Below are 13,440 nucleotides of genomic sequence, written 5' to 3' on the forward strand. Positions count from 1 at the left end.
CACTTTGATTAGGTAAATTGTCCATTATGTTGATATGCAATGTTTCCTGATAAAGTATATCTGGCCGTGACATATATACATACGTGAGAATCGTTACGTGTTTATGTTCATATAAACATCGATTAAATAGTATTCTTTAAAAACTTTGTGATGTCCACTGTCCCAGAAATGGGAGAAAGTGATCAAGGGACATGGAACAGTGAATAAAAAATTTGGAGGGAGTCAAAACAGATTCGCTTACGTGTACCCGCGTTTCGATAGTATAACCGCGAGGTTGGAATGGCCATGGGTTGGTTGGATGGTTGAGCATTTTCGCACAGGAATAGAAATAATTTGTAGGGGTCAGGAGAATGCATGTTTTTCAGCAGATTCGGGCTGTATAACCACGAGTGTTGATATGACCACATGTGTTGATGGAGGATTTACCATTTTTGCGAATAAACTGTATTAACTTTCTTGCTGCTTTCTGCCAATTAGGCAAGAAAGTGACATAACATTCATATTAAATCCAGTTTGTTTAGAATGTTTTAGATTTTAAGATCAAGGTAGTTTTTTTAATGAATGATAATGTAATGGTGCACCCGCCTCTAACGGTTTACGCTGGCGGGGCACTAGTGGAGGTTGATAAAATGAGCATGAGGTTGCGTCAGTTAGTCCATCGTGGCAAATTCACGAGGAACTTATCACTATGGTACCGCGTGGTCGTCAACCTGATATGGCACATTACTAGCAATGTAATAATTAATCTACATTACTAACAATCACCTTTCCTTAAAATAACGCAGTTATGACAATATAACTATGCAAGTATCTGTAATAGATCTACACGAGTTTTGAATAAAGTTTGACACAGCTCAAAAATCGCGGGACAAAGAAAAGTAGATCAAACATAAAAAATACTAAATATTTGTTAAAATAAACATTTTATTTATACTTACCTAATCTGTTAGACACTACAGATAACTAGATATTGCCATAATCTTTTCTGTGTACATCTAAGTAGAACCGCACAACCGAGGAGTGAGTACTGGTCTACTGAGATACAGGCCTCGTGCTAGTTCAATTCACAGGCTCATACTCATAATCACAACATATTGTTTATAAAAATGAATTTATACCTGTACATGATTGTGGTTTAAAAAAAATTATTATTATTACTATTATATCTATGAATTAGGAAATAGTACTTCAATAATCTGTAAGAGATACAATCGGATACTAAATTAATTATTAAGAAAATCCTAAATCATTGTTACATAGTATAAAATAAAGTCGCTGTCGCTGTCTGTCCGTCCCTATGTATGCTTAAATCATTAAAACTACTTTTTTTTTTTTTAATAGATAGAGTGATTCAAGAGGAGGATTTATATGTATAATACATGTACACCCGGGCGAGGTCGGGGTAAGTATCTAGTATTTTATAAACCATTAAGTTGCATAGTTATTTTGATAAATATGAATTCTTGACCATTGTTTCCACCATACATACAAATTAAGTAACCATTTATTTCATACATTATAATATATATGTAATTATAGTTACATCTTTACACAGTAAAACAAAATAAAGTCGCTGCCGCTATCTATTTACTTCTGTCCTTTAAATTACGCAACAGATTTTAATGCAGTTTTCAGCAATAAATAGAGTGATTCAAGAGGAAGCTTTGTTTGTATCTACATTAATATTATGTTGTATAATTTTATAGAGTCTATATAAATATTCTTTAATATAAAAATGTATTAATCATTTGTTTAAAATTTACTATTTCTAAATTTTTCCTAGTTTTGCTTACGTAGCGTTCCATGTACCGCACTGCATAACTGTACTATACTTATGTTTTCCTTTAACTATCTATCTATCTATAATCTGATTAAAGAGAGATAACATAGATTATCGACACTTAGGTAAATTTAAATAATAATTAATATGATAAATTATGTCATATGTTTTATTTTAAGAAACTTCAAAAATAAAGCTGAAGCAGCCAAATATTGGTTCTACATCTAATATGGTTCCTGTCATTGGAACAACAGCTAGATCTACGCTAGGAAAAATTAATATTTTAGTCTTAACTAAAGACTAAAATTAAGAAAACATCATTTCAACAACAGACCTGATGTTTAACAATGAAAGATTTCGAACAAACGTTTGAGGCATCCCAAATTAGTTGTAAATATAACACTGGCCACATACAATGGGACTTTCTCGACTGACAATGACATATATATCTCATTTATCCCAAATATTGCTTCCACCAAATCTCACCACACACAAACTAATAAAGACAACATTGGGCGCGAGGAAGCGAAACTTGCAAACTTTTTCATATAAAACTCTGGCAGGCACAAACCATAGATTACAATCCGATTGGTGCACATGTATTTCGAACACGTTTTGTATTTCGAATCGAACGAGATAAGGAACAATCGAACGGTACGTAAACACAGTTCAGACAATGATTTCTGAACGTCAACACACTGTTACATCACTAAAGTTTTCACGATCGCTGTTCGAGTGGACGCGGCACACGCGTCACCACGGCGCTTGAACAACTGAACGCTCATGGCTAACTGCCGCTCACTGGCCGCTCTGTGTTGCCAGTGTACGCATCGTATCTCCCATTGCGGGAATCATTATTTGAATAAGTTTAATTTCAGTTTCTAGATGTCCGGTATTGCTAGTAGAGCTGTTGTTGATTTTACTTTGGTATGATTTTTTTTAAATTGATTTATTTAAATATGACATTCAAACAAAAGGGTGTTAGATAAACATATTTTTATTTGGTATACTAAAGTTACATTTCCCGTTTGTTCTTCATTATTGTAAGTTGCATATACACTAAAATTTAGCATGTTTTATGAGTCATGAGTCATTTAAATACGAAATAGATTGTAATAACGCAACGCAAAAAAATTATTAATAAATAAAATTAAACATAACAAAATAAAACTCGTTATTCCAACAGTATTCTACAACTCACTAGCAACTTTCTAAAGATAATCCCGTAAAGATTAGAGATAAAACAATAATTAATACACATTCACACTAAAAATTCTTAATATATTGGATGTCGATGTAAATATTTTCAAATCAATCAATTTCAGCTTTAATAATAGATAACATTACAGATATAAGAAAAATAAATTGATTAACAATACCATAGTCTATATCTAGTCGATACAATTGGAATCATCTGTAATACTTTAATAAAAAAATATTGAATCACAGAATCACCATAAAGTCACAAAATGCTTCATTCTTCTTCGAACAATTAATATCATACGCATCAGCCTTTGGCCTCATCGCTTATACAAATATGAAGAAGTTTATTTATTTATTTATTTATTTATTTGAGCGACCAACAAGACATACACTATGAGGTTACAATTATTATAACTTGCGAAGAGTTCAGGTATATAGTGTTGTACTTGCTACGGCAGTACATATACTAAAATTGGAACGATACAGAGAAGATTGGCCCCATGGCCCCATGGCCCCTGCGCAAGGATGACACGCAAAATCGTGAAGCGTTCCACATTTTTTTTTTTGTCCCACACACCACCTCGCCATCCCTCCGGCGGGGTGACGGTCTTTTGAAGATTTTTCCACACGATAAAAAAAAAAAAAAAAGGTATATAGTGTTGACTTAATTACTGGTTGCCACGGCATGCGATATTGGTTACAGAAGTTTATATTTATATATGTATACCATTATTATTATTTTTTTTTTTTAAGTTTAAAAGTAAAATAGGCTGTACGGTCTAAGGATCTTTGCCTGTTCCACCACTAAAAAGGAGATGGACGAATATTGAAAAAAAAATCATACGCACCATTCGGTATGAATATGTTCATACCAAATTGCGGACTCCTTGGAATTATCTGATTTTTCATTACGACTGACTGTTCTTCTATCATGTCGCGACTCTTCTCTTTCTCGATTATTGTCATCAACAGCAGAACGGGAATATTCTGTCGTGTCATATTTACCCTAAAACGCAGTAAAGAAAGCTCACTTGCGTGTTGCAACACCGACTGCCAGGCGACGTTGCCAATTCTCCAACTTGTACAGCGTTCAACGCTACATTAATGAGGTTAAAGTTTTTAAAAGTTTTTTTTTTTAATATCTTCAGCCTAAGAACGCTTAGGCGGTTCAGCCATAGCAATTAAAACATAACTCTAATGTTAATGATTAATGAATTAAAGAACTGCGCGTTTTCTAGCCGGATAATAAATAATGTGGCGCAAAGTTTGGAGCGAGCAAAAGTGCTCTTAGACTTAGTAGGCAACTCGTAAAATTGATATTAATGGCGTTTGAAAATGTAAATATTTACTCTGGTGTTTCAGATGTGTTAGTTGTTCTCTAGTTTTAAGAGAAATGTTTATTTTCATAAAAAGGTGTTGTTTTTACGGAAAAATTGGGAATAACGAAAGTAAATTAAGACTAACTAGCTAGCGGGGTATATAAACAAAAAAAAACCGTATAAATAAAATTTTGAGATCGTTGACACAAGATAACATGATTGTTTAAACTATAATACTAATCTTTTTTTTTTGTTCGGTTTTTCCCGTTTCAGGAAAAGGCAAAAGGACTCAGCCTATACAGTCATTATCTTCAGTAGTGTTTTCATATTATATTTTTTTTCAATTATCTTCACAAGTTACAAGGTTCGCAAGTTTCTGGGTTCTTCAAAAGATTCTGGATATCATTGTTATGATGATGAACGAATCTTCGATTTTGTTACGATTTTGGAAGAACTTACGTCAAATTTGCCTCAACTTAAGTAGTTATCAATTTGATTTGAGACACTCGTGTAAAGTACTTCTAATAATTACAAATGACAAACAGCTTGAGCCAAGTATACACAAATATTTATATCAGTATCGTGTTAACCAATTATAAAGTGGCCTTATAAAATCTTTGTTAACAATTTCACTCGAGTCGTGATTACCAAACTTGCTGCGCCACTTGACTCGCCCACGTTATCAATAAACATTCTGTTATTACTTGTAACTAAAACTAAACGTGTTTTTTGTACGTTATCGGACACTATTCTATTGTCCCATTCATAAACCACTGTTTTAAACACATAAACTTGTACAAATCTTAAAGTTACAATTACTCTTTGAGGGGTTGCAGTTCAATGACCGTGATGTCTTTCATCACTAGTTGAATACAAAGCTCCTCTTTTGCCTCATCTGAAGACAATTCTATGGTTCAGTTTAGATTTTAAACCATTGGTTACCAAATGATTGGGTCCTTGTTAAATTATTGAATGAAACCCGAAAAGAACAACATCATTCCATAGATTTTAAATTCTTCAGTTTAGATTTTAAACTGAAGAATTTAAAATCTATGGAATTTGATCCTTGTTAAATTACTTGTTAATTAATCTATATTAAAGAAAGGATTCGATTCTAGGAAAGAAAATTCCTACCAAACTATAGAATAGTTTGGTAGAAATTTTCTTGACCCTGAAATTTTGCAAGTATTAGATGTCTGCTTGGAGTCTGTTTTTACATTATTGCAGTTTGCCATTCTAAGTTAACGAATCACATAATTTTGGAGGACTAAGATGTCATAGCTTGTAATTTCACTGCCATATGTCAACCTTCAACCAAAACTAATCTTACAAAACATGCTGCTTGGCAGCTGAAATAGGCGACACTGAGGTGCTCACACAAATAGTTACAGTAAGTACCTAAAATAAACAGACATTCAGCCTTGGACATTTACAGAAAACTTTATAGACCTAATATGTCCAAAATTATTTTATGTATTTATTAAAGGAAAACCAAGGCTATAACTATCAATAAATTTTATTTTATCTCCAGGAATTACATAATTCCAATTTTATTATATAATGCTAACAAATATAATTTGTGGGAAATCAGGAGCCCAAACTAAGCTATAGCCTGTATCTTAGACACCAGGTCTCCCCTTCATATACACATATTGAGTCATTTTAAAAATATGCTAAGCCATTGGCAAGCTTTCACAAGTAATGTTGCAGGTGAATGATACTATGTTATTGGTCGAGACGATGTATATTACAGATGATAATAAACTGACAATATGTACATAGAAATATTGATCTTATATACTAAAAAACAATAACAGTTTAGACACAGCAGTGCTTAGTAGACAATATTGAATTTGTCTTACTAGGCATTATTAAATGCAATTATTATTTTGATGTATCTAGGTGACTGTGTCCCATAAGTAACATCAGATTAACTGTGTTAAATGCGACATCACTACTTATAAAGGCAATAATACATTATAAAATTACAGAAAATATGAAACTAGGATAAGAATAAGAGTACCCTAACAAAGAATCAATTTCTTAAATATTTCTTTAACAAACAATAAATGTTTGATATTACCTGTGTATATCTTATATTTGTGTTTGCAATAAACTTTCTTTTTAAAGTCATTCGAAAAGAATCCTTTGTTTACATATTTCCTATACGGACGATAGATTTTATTAAATTCGCGGGCTCGCAAAATAGCAAATTGCGCAACAATATTAGATGTCACCTTAGAGTGTCAGCAAATTGTGTATCTGTGTCTGAACGTCTCGGACATTGTACAAATCAATATAAGCCAATCTATTGGCAACTGACACGTTCATGTAACAACCTGAGGCAATAAGGACAATCGCTTTAGTACCTTTTCACAGAGACGTTATTGACAATTCCAAACGTTTTTGCGTATTATCAGAAAAAAGTTAGTGCGAGAAGGTACCTAAGTATTTGTTTTTTCTTCGTTCCAAGAGAAATGTTGCTAGAACATTCGAAATCAAAGAAATAATTACTTGTTTTAGATACCGGGTACTTACCTAATATGCCTTCATCACTATAATGATGGAAAGTATTGCCAATTGTACGATGAACCTAATACTTGCTCAACTGGAATCTGGCGTGACAGAAGAACATGCTGTCTTCCGAATTACTTGATTCGTTACATTTTTTTATAAAATAGTTATATAATTATTATAAGAGTTGTGTATATATTCACCTTTGTTTTATCTATTTATTATTCTTCTATTGTACTTTATTGCATTTTGTTCTTATATTATTTTATGGTTTTGTATTTTTTTTTCTTACGTATCATCATTTCTCGTTGTATATTAAGTCTTCAGTTTTTGTATGTCGCCTTTATTTAATATAATATCAAATCAAGATATTTTGATTTTATTCTTGTGTACAGACTTTTCTGATATGTCACCGTCAGTCAGTTCGAAGAGCTTTCGAGCTAAGAGGAACCGACAAGAAACTCAACTCGTATTCTTATCAAATGAGCCTGTAAGTTTAGCGAATAAATGTTATTTTATTTTTATTCATTTATTACAAGTTTAAGAAAGACTTTACGACGGTTATAGGTCTTGTCCATCATCGATGAGTTTGACCAAAACACTCAAATTTTGATCACATCAATCTGATTTGATTTCACGAACTTTTAGACCTAAAACTGAGACTAGCATCCTATTAACTACAATGCTGTTTTTGAAACTTCAGTGTAACAAAAGAAATTTTTAATAAACGTTAAAGGGGAATATAAACTAAATACCAATATCAATTCTGATGGAAAGTCCCTTAGCGTTGCTTGGCCTTGGCGAAGCCTTTCTAATGGAGTCGGGTAGTACAACTTGTACTTATTGTTGCTTAGGAGTGGTCTCTGTATACCGAAGGTCTCTCACTACTAGGACAGCGCTTTAATCTTCTTTAAGCTAGAACCTGCCATGTTGAAAATTTGCGATTTGTTCCTTGAGCAACTCCGCACTAAGCTACGAACTATTTTGGAACTGGACAAAGCTACTACGCTATGTTTGAGCTAGAACCTTCCAAGTTGAAAATTTCCGTTCTCTTCATTGAGCAACTCCGCACTAACCTACGAACTATTTTGGAACTGGAATATGCTACAACGCTATGTTTGAGCTAGAACCTTCCAAGTTGAAAATTACCGTTCTCTTCATTGAGCAACTCCGCACTAACCTACGAACTATTTTGGAACTGGAATATGCTACAACGCTATGTTTGAGCTAGAACCTTCCAAGTTGAAAATTACCGTTCTCTTCATTGAGCAACTCTCCGCACTAAGCTATGAGCTATTTTTGAACTGGGATATGCTGACTTACACTACAGGATTAGCGTTTTTCAAAAAGGTTATATTAAGGTTTCTTAAGGGTCGACTACACGCACATGACACCTCTAGTGTTTCAGGATTTTTGGATTACGGTAACCATTCACCATCAGATGGGCTGTATGCTTGTTTGCCAAAAACCTGTCCTGATAGAAAGTAAGCACCGTCGCTTATAGATATCACGTCATCATAAAACAGGACGGGTGCTCCTTATTCTGTTATTTGACTACCGTATCTCAACCTAACCTAACTTACAAAACAAGCTCTTAGGCAGCTGAAGTAATGCGTGTCCGAGGTAGCCACGTGGACGACTTTGCACAAAGTCAACCGGTATTTCCATCTAACTCTACGTAAGATTAAACATTTATAATTTGGTTATATTATAAAGTTTGGTTGTCAAGTATCGGGAACTGAATCCACTACCCCAGCACGAAGTGGGTCAGACAGAGTACGAAACAAAACACTTCAAGTAGACACTGGCTTACTAAAGCCACGTTGCCAGCCCGCTCCCCCTCGGCGGTGTGCGAGTGGGACGCGGCGTGCGAGCGAGACGAGTGTATAGAGGGAGACGCACGAGAGCTTACGATTACTACGGACTTTGTAAAAAGTTTGTTTTTATTTATTGCTCCCGATATTTTTTCTAAAACGCATTGTAAAGTGTTGAAACTGTTCTGGCTTAGTGATTTACCACCCCGCTATGGACCGCAAAGGTCGTTAGTTCGAATCAGGACGACAACAAAACTTTTTGCCACTATTAAAATTTCTGCCTGGCTGCTCTGCTGATCTAAATACCGATAATAAAACAAATTAAAGCTACTTTAATGATTTAGTACCCCACCATAGACCGTAAAGGTCGTTGGTTCAAATCAGGATGGCAACAAAAAAATTCTCTGTCAAATTAGTATTTGAACCCTTCGAAATTTTCTGTCACATTATTTTTTCTGACTAACCCTCCAGTGATGGAAATGTCGATAACAAACCTAAATCTCGTTTGATTATACACAGCTAAACATATCACAAACTTCGTTCAACACTATTACTATTCATGAGTATGATTATTTGTATCGGTATGTGTTTTATATGTATGTTATGTATTTACGAAATAAAATCTATGTATTTGTATCAGTTATCCAGTACCCATAACACAAGCTTTAGCTATCTTAACTTGGGTCTAGATGGCGCTGTGTGAATTGTCCTGAGATTATTACTATTATTACAATAAAATAAAGTCGCTGTGTAAAGATTTAAGCATACATAGGGACGGATATACAGTATCCGTCCCTATGTATGCTTAAATCTTTAGATGTCGCTGTGTGAATTGTCCTGATATATAATATAATATAAATTCCTTTGTTGTATTTTGTACATAATTGTATATGTAATTGTATTTTCTGTGAGAGGAACAATAAAGAGTTTCATTCATTCATTCATTCATTCATTCATTCATTCATTCATTCATTCCTATGGTGTTTTACACGTGACTACATTACCGGATGACGACACTGTGGGTTTGTGTCATGAAACATGCACGGCCTGCACAGGACCCTCGGGAAAGTTACCCGATTATCGCCGAGCGCTTATGGGGTAAGTTTTAGCCCATAAGCGCTGGTCGGTTTCGTACACCGCACTTACTTCCAGATAGATAGAGAAATTCTTTATTAATCCTTACTTCCTTACTAATATTATATGCGAAAGTAACTGTCTGTCTGTCTCACTTTCACGGCAATACCAAAACCAAAACAAAACAATACCATGAACTGATACGATTTAAATTAAATTTGGTGCACAGATAGTCCAGACCCAGGGATTACTTAATTCGAAAAAAAAAACAATGTTATACGGGGTTGAAAAGGTAGATAAAAGAAGCTAGAAGTTTTAAGCTCATTTAAGCTGTTGATTAAATATAAAGTTGTATCGAAGTATCGTCATTTTTAAAGCTAAAAGTCTGGAACTTATCTTTTAGGCTGTTCATTAAATATAAATAAATATGACATTCAAAGTTTCCATTTTGGCCTTAAGGGGATAAAAGTTTGTGTGTCAATTTGTTATTTTTGAAGCTAGAACGATGAAACTTTTTCTTTGACACTCTTGAGTTTGATTTTTCTTATTCGGTCACGGTTTCCACGCGAACGAAGTCGCCAACTCAGCTAGTTTTTTATAAAAATCTAAATAGAAAACCTAATTTGGACTTCCTAAACGTCGCCTGCGTACTATTGTCTCACCTACATTAGCCAATATATTTTTTTTATGCTACTATGGTGGCAAACAGGCATACGGCCCATCTGATGGTAAATGATTACTGTAGCCTATGGACGCCTGAAACACCAGGGGTGTCACGTGCGAGTTGCCGACCCTTAAGAAACCTTAATATACACTTTTTGAAACGCCATGCTGTAGTCTCGTGAGAAAACCTCGGCAGGTAGTTCATTCCACAACCTAAGTGTACGCGGGAGGAAGCTTCTCTGAAACCGCACTGTTCGAGACCACTTATTATAGATATGTTCATTTATTACTTATTAAATGACTGTATATACTTCAGAACAGTTTGTTGGCAAGAAATAGCTCATATGTATTTATATTAAGAATAGAATAGAATAGAAAAGAAAATGATTTATTCAAATAAACTTAATTTAAGCACTTTTGAATAGTCATAACAATTTCTTTTATCTACCGCTCATTCGGAAAGCTCATCACAAGAAGAATGAGCAAGAAACTTGTGTATTACTCTTTTAAATAATCCTTATAAGTTCACAATATACAATTAGAAACGTGTGAATACAAACTACCAACCAGCACTAATTTATTAGGGTCAAATATAAATACACAATAAGATTAAATCGTAGTGATAAGAGCAGACCAGTCCCTACAAGCAGCACTCGTTCACGAGCATGACGAATGAGCCAGCCATCACTGCGCTCGACAATATTTTAGGGAGCCCAATGACCAGATAAGATAAGCACCTTACTTACCTACCTACATAAATACACATTCAATTGTCTGGTATGAAGCTGTTTAAGTTACAATTTCATTAAAGTCCATATTACCACGAATATAAATATAAAACTGTTAAGTTACAAGTTGCATCAATGTTTTTTTTTTTTTAATACATTTTGGTACAAACAGTCATTACAATTATAATTACAAATATATATATATAGATAGTTGATAGACAACGAGTACCGAAAAGTATTTAAAAAGTTAATATTTCCACGAGCAAACGAGCTCTAAGTTAAATCAAATACATTACCCTCTTTATTGCAGATAGGTAAAGATATCCACTCAACGTGAGCAACTGAGCAACTAATTTATCAATAGCACCATTGACGTATTATGTACTAAGCATGGTAGATAACGCCTAGTAATTTGAATCGTGACGGAATCGGACGTGTAGAAAATACGAAGGTTATTGTTGCATGTAATTCAATCAATATAAACTACAAAAAGTAAGATGTTCTCAAACCGGCGGATTATTTAAATAATTTATTACAATATGATTTTTAAGCTACAAACATATATATCTAAGAAGCACTAATTATGACGGACGACTGAGGCTTTGAAGCCGGCTACGGCTGGTCTATAAATACTAGATGGCGCTATTTACAATATTCGTAATAATCCTTACATTGGGTACTTCATTAGTACTAAAAACAAACTACCTTCTTTTAATATATTTTTAAAATATCGAATTTTTTCTATAATAATGATGTGAATTCTAACATATAGGTATTCAAATTATTATTATCGCAAGTAATTGTGTGATTGTAGTAGCCTGAGAACTGAACCAGTTAAGGGGACTTCAAATTCAAATTCAAAAATCATTTATTCATGTAGGACATTTTAGCCGCTTATGAACGTCAAATTTTTTACATTATAATTTTAATTTTTTCCCTACCGTCCAGTTCGGTATATAGATCCAATTGAGAAGAACTGGCAAGAAACTCAATTGAATTACTTTTTTTTTAAACTTTATATACATCTAGCTCCACGAATATTGAAAGGTTTTGGTTTATGTAATAAACGTATTGGCTCAAACACTATACACATAACTAATCTTCTTGAACATAACACATTTATTTCTGACCTACATTAACACTAATAGACCCGCGCAACTTCGTCTGCAACATTTATCATTATATTTCGCCCAATTTGCATAATATCTTTTTAAATCACAGCCTATATGTTATTCTGATGTAGGTATAAGCTATATTACTGTAAAGTTTCATCGAAATCCGTTCAGTAGTTTATAATATTAATAAGATTTATTTTTTTATCACGATCTTTACTTCAGTCATTCAAGTACCCGAGTGAAAAACTGCGGTGCCACCGCAATTCGAATACACGCATCATTTACTATAGCATTAATCATTTAATTTTTTTCAACAAATACTTCACTTCGACCAATCATTATCCAAATGCCCGAGTGAGGTGCGGCGGCGTCACCGCAATTGTAATACGCGCGTCATTTGCTCTATGCTCTAGTGTGAATCATAACTCAAGGCAGCACACCTAGGGCACCTTTCAAACCCCTCAGCCCCTCAGCCTGCAGCCGGGAGCGTCTCGCACGTACGTCATCCGGACAATGGAGCCCCGCGGCCGTCGTCTGCAGGGCCACGATTTATTGCGACCAAGAATTACCGCGTAATTTAATGTACCACGACCTTCCAACAGACGAGATCTATAGACGCTGTTCCTTCACTACAACAGAATGGAAATTATCTTTGTTCTGACGGCCGCGGTGGTCTAACGGTTAGGCACATCGCTTTAGTACCGATGGTCGCCGGTTCGATTCTTCGGACATAACTAACATTTTGTATTCTAGAATATGATTGTTTATATCGGTCTGGGTGTTTTCTATGTATATTATATATGTATTTAAGAAAGAGATTAAGATACGATGGGACTGACGTACTAAAAATAATAAGGAGTAACCTAAGTTACTCCTTATTACATAAGCTACCTGGCCAAAAATTCCCGTCAAAATCCAGCAATTTCAGAGATTATCCGAAACAAACACACAGACAGACAGACAAAAACTGAAAAAAAAATGTTATTTTGTTGTATGTACCGTATAAAATGTTGTACGGTACATACACCAAAATATAATACCGTATAAATTTATGAATAAAAATTCATATGCATGTAGTAAAAAACGGTTATTTCAATATTACAAACAGACACTCCAATTTTATTTATATGTATAGATATTTATGGGAAGCACAACACGAATGGGGACACCACACCATCAAATACATGAACCCGACGTGCTGAACCCACGAGGCACCACGTCACGCCTCCT

At 34.2% G+C, this 13,440-nt stretch overlaps 1 protein-coding gene and 1 pseudogene across 10 annotated transcripts in view; one reads left to right on the forward strand and one right to left on the reverse strand.

Annotated features, from left to right (window-relative positions):
* LOC131855384 (protein daughterless-like) overlaps nucleotides 1-13,440 on the reverse strand; it is a 166,940-nt gene that overhangs the window by 77,631 nt on the left and 75,869 nt on the right. For 8 of the 10 annotated variants that reach the window (XM_059206661.1, XM_059206660.1, XM_059206665.1 and 5 more), the window contains exon 1: nucleotides 2,352-2,538. The exons of the other annotated variants lie outside the window; for them this stretch is intronic. The gene's annotated coding sequence lies outside the window, so the exon portion shown is untranslated. Of the gene's footprint in view, nucleotides 1-2,351; nucleotides 2,539-13,440 lie in introns of those variants that run through there. 10 annotated transcript variants of the gene reach the window in all.
* LOC131855401 (U6 spliceosomal RNA) lies at nucleotides 3,426-3,543 on the forward strand (annotated as a pseudogene).

The sequence above is a fragment of the Achroia grisella genome, unplaced genomic scaffold (assembly GCF_030625045.1).
Source record: "Achroia grisella isolate CSIRO2021 unplaced genomic scaffold, CSIRO_AGI_Agris_v1 utg1360, whole genome shotgun sequence".
NCBI classification, from domain to species: domain Eukaryota; kingdom Metazoa; phylum Arthropoda; class Insecta; order Lepidoptera; family Pyralidae; genus Achroia; species Achroia grisella.